The following is a 7,072-nucleotide window of genomic DNA, read 5'->3' as shown; positions in this document are numbered from 1 at the left end:
AGAAGAGTGCTCTTCTCGATCATTGATGGCCTGATTATTCCTACCCCAGCAAACCTATGTGAACTTCCTTCCACGTATAAATGTGATGAGTTTGCGGCATGCTTCAGAGATAAGATAACAAACATTAGGCTGGGTGTTAGTCAAGCAAGACCTGATGAGAAGTTTGATGATACAGTGCCTTCGGAAAGAATTCAGACCCTTGACTTTTTCCCACATTTTGTTACAGCCGTATTCTAAAATGGATTAAAAAATAAAGAAACCCTCAGCAATCTACACAGACATAGTAGCTATAACCTATGGTCACCATAGTAGCTATAACCTATGGTCACCATAGTAGCTATAACCTATGGTCACCATAGTAGCTATAACCTATGGTCACCATAGTAGCCATAACCTATGGTCACCATAGTAGCTATAACCTATGGTCACCATAGTAGCCAAAACCTATGGTCACCATAGTAGCTATAACCTATGGTCACCATAGTAGCCAAAACCTATGGTCACCATAGTAGCCATAACCTATGGTCACCATAGTAGCCAAAACCTATGGTCACCATAGTAGCCAAAACCTATGGTCACCATAGTAGCCATAACCTATGGTCACCATAGTAGCCAAAACCTATGGTGACCATAGTAGTCATAACCTATGGTCACCATAGTAGCTATAACCTATGGTCACCATAGTAGCCATAACCTATGGTCACCATAGTAGCCATAACCTATGGTCACCATAGTAGCTATAACCTATGGTCACCATAGTAGCTATAACCTATGGTCACCATAGTAGCCATAACCTATGGTCACCATAGTAGCTATAACCTATGGTCACCATAGTAGCCAAAACCTATGGTCACCATAGTAGCCATAACCTATGGTCACCATAGTAGCCAAAACCTATGGTGACCATAGTAGTCATAACCTATGGTCACCATAGTAGCTATAACCTATGGTCACCATAGTAGCCATAACCTATGGTCACCATAGTAGCCATAACCTATGGTCACCATAGTAGCTATAACCTATGGTCACCATAGTAGCCATAACCTATGGTCACCATAGTAGCCATAACCTATGGTCACCATAGTAGCCATAACCTATGATCACCATAGTAGCCCACAGTTGAAGTTGGAAGTTTACATACACTTAGGTCGGAGTCATAAAAACTTGTTTTATAACAACTCCACAAATGTCTTGTTCACAAACTATAGTTTGTGAACTATATAGGCAAGTCGGTTAGGACATCTACTTTGTGCATGACACAAGTCATTTTTCCAACAATTGTTGTAAACAATTGTTTACAGACAGATTATTTAACTTAAAATTCACTGTATCACAATTCCAGTGGGTCAGAAGTCTACATACACTAAGTTGACTTTGCCTTTAAACAGCTTGGAAAATTCCAGAAAATGATGTCATGGCCTTAGACGCTTCTGATAGGCTAATTGACATCATTTGAGTCAATTGGAGGTGTACCTTAGATGTATTTCAAGGCCTACCTTCAAACTCAGTGCCTCAGTGCCTCTTTGCTTGACATCATGGGAAAATCAAAAGAAAGAAGACCTCAGAAAAAAAATTGTAGACCTCCACAAGTCTGGTTCATCCTTGGGAGCAATTTACAAACGCCTGAAGGTACCACGTTCATCTGTACAAACAATAGTACGCAAGTATAAACACCATGGGACCATGCAGACGTCATACGGCGGCAGGGTAGCCTAGTGGTTAGAGTGTTGGACTAGTAACCGGAAGGTTGCAAGTTCAAACCCCCGAGCTGACAAGGTACAAATCTGTTGTTCTGCCCCTGAACAGGCAGTTAACCCACTGTTCCTAGGCCATCATTGAAAATAAGAATTTGTTCTTAACTGACTTGCCTGGTTAAATAAAGGTAAAATTAAAATTAAAACTGCTCAGGAAGGAGACGCTTTCGGTCTCCTAGAAACTAATGTACTTTGGTGCGAAAAGCACAAATCAATCCCAGAACAACAGCAAAGGACCTTGTGAAGATGCTGGAGGAAATAGGTACAAAAGTGTCTATATCCACAGTAAAACGAGTCCTATATTGACATAACCTGAAAGGCCGCTCAGCAAGGAAGAAGCCACTGCCATAAAAAAGCCAGACTACGGTTTGCAACTGCACATGGGGACAAAGATTGTACTTTTTGGAGAAATGTCCTCTGGTCCGATGAAACAAAAAATAGAACTGTTTGGCCATAATGACCATCGTTATGTTTGGACGAAAAAGGGGGAGGATTGCAAGCCAAAGAACACCATCCGAACCGTGAAGCACTGGGGTGGCAGCACCATGTTGTAGGGGTGCTTTGCTGCAGGAGGGACTGGTGCACACACAAAATAGATGGCATCATGAGGGAGGGAAATTATGTGGATATATTGAAGCAACATCTCAAGACATCAGTCAGGAAGTTAAAGCTTGGTCTCAAATGGGTCTTCCAAATGGACAATGACCCCAAGCATACTTACAAAGTTGTGGCAAAATGGCTTACGGACAACCAAGTCAAGGTATTGGAGTCACAAAGCCCTGACCTCAATCCTATAGAAAATGTGTGGGCAGAACTGAAAAAGTGTGTGTGAGCAAGGAGGCCTACAAACCTGACTCAGTTTCACCAGCTCTGTCAGGAGGAATGGGCCAAAATTCACCCAACTTATTGTGAGAAGCTTGTGGAAGGCTACCCGAAACGTTTGACCCAAGTTAAACCATTTAAAGGCAATGCTATCAAATACTAATTGAGTGTATGTAAACTTCTGACCCACTGGGAATGTGATGAAAGAAATAAAAGCTGAAAGAAATATATTTTTCTGACATTTCACATTCATAAAATCAAGTGGTGATCCTAACTGACCTAAGACAGGGAATTTTTACTAGGATTAAATGTCAGGAATTGTGAAAAACTGAGTTTAAATGTATTTGGCTCAGGTGTATGTAAACTTCTGACTTCAACTCTATGTATATAATGTATATATATTTAGTTTTGAAAGAATACATCTACGAATGAGATTATTCCAGCTTCATTAATAAATGAGTAAAGATGACATTTTCACTTGTTTAATATTATTGTATATAGTATTTTATAGTAAACTGTGTTAGAGACATGAGCATCTTCTCTGTTTGCCCACAGCGACTGTGCACCAGCCACCTGCTCACGGCCTGCTTCAGATGATGACACGGCTCAGAAACTATGGGAGCTAAGCTGCAGGATGCTTTCTGTATCATGGGATTGAATAACTCAGAAATACAGTGTATGGTTTTCATTGAGATGTCATTTGATGAGATATATGGTACATATGGTTGATATAGATTTTTTTTTTTAAATACTGTACAAATGGTCATAATGTGATATTGCACATCAATAATTAATTACACTAACATTTTGGGCATTTACGAACTCAGCATTTCATATTAGAATTCTACTGCATCTTTACAGCATACAGTGGTTTTCATATTAGAATTCTACTGTATCTTTACAGCATACAGTGGTTTTCATATTAGAATTCTACTGTATCTTTACAGCATACAGTGGTTTTCATATTAGAATTCTACTGTATCTTTACAGCATACAGTGGTTTTCATATTAGAATTCTACTGTATCTTTACAGCATACAGTGGTTTTCATATTAGAATTCTACTGTATCTTTACAGCATACAGTGGTTTTCATATTAGAATTCTACTGTATCTTTACAGCATAGTGGTTTTCACAGTGGTTTTTTCATATTAGAATTCTACTGTATCTTTACAGCATACAGTGGTTTTCATATTAGAATTCTACTGTATCTTTACAGCATACAGTGGTTTTCAAACAGCATACAGTGGTTTTCAATTAGTTTTCTACAAAATCTTTACAACTACAGTGGTTTTCATTTAGCATGATGTATCTTTCCATACAAATGGTCTTTACATTTTTTCATATTAGAATTCTACTGTATCTTTACAGCATTAAAGTGGTTTCATATCAGCATGATTATAAGTGTGTGGTTTTCATATTAGTATTCTACTGTATCTTTACAGCATACAGTGGTTTTCATATTAGAATTCTACTGTATCTTTACAGCATACAGTGGTTTTCATATTAGAATTCTACTGTATCTTTACAGCATACAGTGGTTTTCATATTGGAATTCTACTGTATCTTTACAGCATACAGTGGTTTTCATATTGGAATTCTTTAAACAACATAATTCTAAAATGTTTTCTACAAAACTTGCAACTACCAAGGGATCTCTTCAGCATGATGTAATTTTCCTAAATGGTCTATTTGTCTAATGATAGAGAATTAAAATGTATTCACATCAGCATGATTATAAGTGTGTATTTTCTTTCTGTATTTATATTCTGTTGTAAATTATAAAAGTAATCAGATTTGGACAGTTTGCAACATTTTTATTTTTAAACACATGGGCATAAATATTTTCTATATCGCTAAACCTCTGCTTGACTTTTGATATTCCAATCCTCAGTCTTGGAATATTTGACTTCTAGTTCATTGCTCCTTCATCTGCTGCACACTACACATGTTATTGAACACAACCAGAATAAACAGGAATAACATGGGATGAAAGTAGCGTTATACACTAGTTTAAGATGATCTATCGTGTCCCATGATACTCGGAAAGATTGAAAGACTAAATTTCCTAACAAACTATAATCAATTATTCAGGATAATACATACACTACATGTCCAAAAGTATGTGGACAACTGCATGTTGAACATCTCATTCCAAAATCATGGGCATTAATATGGAGTTGCCCCCCCCCCTTCCTTTGCTGCTATAACAGCCTCCACTCTTCTGGGAAGGCTTTCCACTAGATGTTGGAACATTGCTGCTATAACAGCCTCCACTCTTCTGGAAAGGCTTTCCACTAGATGTTGGAACATTGCTGCTATAACAGCCCCCACTCTTCTGGGAAGGCTTTCCACTAGATGTTGGAACATTGCTGCTATAACAGCCTCCACTCTTCTGGGAAGGCTTTCCACTAGATGTTAGAACATTGCTGCTATAACAGCCTCCACTCTTCTGGGAAGGCTTTCCACTAGATGTTGGAACATTGCTGCTATAACAGCCTCCACTCTTCTGGGAAGGCTTTCCACTAGATGTTGGAATATTGCTGCTATAACAGCCTCCACTCTTCTGGGAAGGCTTTCCACTAGATGTTGGAACATTGCTGCTATAACAGCCTCCACTCTTCTGGGAAGGCTTTCCACTAGATGTTGGAACATTGCTGCTATAACAGCCTCCACTCTTCTGGGAAGGCTTCCCACTAGATGTTGGAACATTGCTGCTATAACAGCCTCCACTCTTCTGGGAAGGCTTTCCACTAGATGTTGGAACATTGCTGCTATAACTGCCTCCACTCTTCTGGGAAGGCTTTCCACTAGATGTTAGAACATTGCTGCTATAACAGCCTCCACTCTTCTGGGAAGGCTTTCCACTAGATGTTGGAACATTGCTGCAGGGACTTGCTTCCATTCAGCCACGAGCATTTGTGAGATTTGGCACTGATGTTGGGCGATTAGGCTTGGTTTGCAGTCTCCGTTCCAATTCATCCCAAAGGTGTTTGATTAGATTGAGGTCAGGGCTCTGTGCAGGCCAGTCAAGTTCTTCCACACCAACTTCGCTTGTGCACGGGGGCATTATCAAACTGAAACAGGAAAGGGCCTTCCCCAAACTGTTGCCACAAAGTTGGAAGCACAGAATCATCTAGAATGTCATTGTATGCTGTAGCGTTAAGATTCCCCTTCACTGGAACTAAGGGGCCCGAACCATGAAAAACAGCCCCAGACAATTATTCCTCCTCCAAAGTTTTCAGTTGGCATGATGCATTGGGTAGCGTTCTTCTGGCGTCCGCCAAACATAGATTCATCCGTGGGACTGCCAGATGGTGAAGCTTGATTCATCACTCCAGAGAACGCATTTCCACAGCTCCAGAGTCCAATGGCAGCGAGTTTTACATCACTCCAGTCGACACATGGAAATCTATTTCATGAAGCTCCCGATTAACAGTTCTTGTCCTGACGTTGCTTCCAGAGACAGTTTGGAACTGGTTAGTGAGTGTTTCAACTGAGGACAGATGATTTTTACGGGCTACAAGCTTCAGCACTCGGCGGTCCCGTTCTGTGAGCTTGTGTGGCTTACCACTTAGCGTCTGAGTCGTACTTTTACCACCTGTACTTTTCCACTTCACAATAACATCACTTACAGTTGACCAGGGCAGAAATTTGACATGTGCCAATGTATGTTTATGGAGATTGCTTGGCTGTGTACTCGATTTCATACACCTGTCGGCAACGGCTGTGGCTGAAATAGACGAATCCACTAATTTGAAGGGGTGTCCACATACCTTTGTATATATATTTTATTATATTAGTATATATATTAGTATATTAGTGTATTTTATTTGTAAAAACCAATCACCATATTTGAAAGGTTGTCTACTTTTTACCATAAAAGAAAAAGAGGAATAATAATCACAGAATAAAAATATAAACGATACATGCAATGATTTTACTAAGATACAGTACATATAAATAATAATAATAAGTCAACTGAAATACATTTCTTAGACCCTAATCTATGGATTTCCCATGACTGGGCAGGGGCGCAGCCATGGGGAAATTAAGCACTGGCCACAACACATTATTTAAAAATAATTAATTAAAAATAATTAATTTAAATAATTAAATAATTAAAAATCATGTATATGTGGAATTATTTGTTTCTTGTTTTTAATATTTTGCTGCAGCCTTCCGTTTTGTTGGGATGAAATTGTGATATGCAAAGAAAAGTATATAAATGTCTAACTATCAGGATGAGAAAGAGCAAGCTACTTCTGTACTTATCACATTGCCAAATATCAGAACTCAAAGTCAAACAGATCACGCAATATGCTTTTGATATATATGCTCAAGCCCACTTGAATGTTTATTGGTCAGTAGGCTTTTTACTATCATGCAAGGTTGCAAACTCCTAAGCCTGACCATCTGACGGGAATCGGTAAATAAAATAAAATACAATAGTGTTTCACCCAAATAAAAATCAAATACAATAGGGTTTCATCCAAAT

Source organism: Oncorhynchus tshawytscha, linkage group LG16 (assembly GCF_018296145.1).
Source record: "Oncorhynchus tshawytscha isolate Ot180627B linkage group LG16, Otsh_v2.0, whole genome shotgun sequence".
Lineage (NCBI taxonomy): Eukaryota > Metazoa > Chordata > Actinopteri > Salmoniformes > Salmonidae > Oncorhynchus > Oncorhynchus tshawytscha.
The sequence above is the reverse complement of the archived record's forward strand: the minus strand, read 5'-3'. Positions refer to the sequence as shown.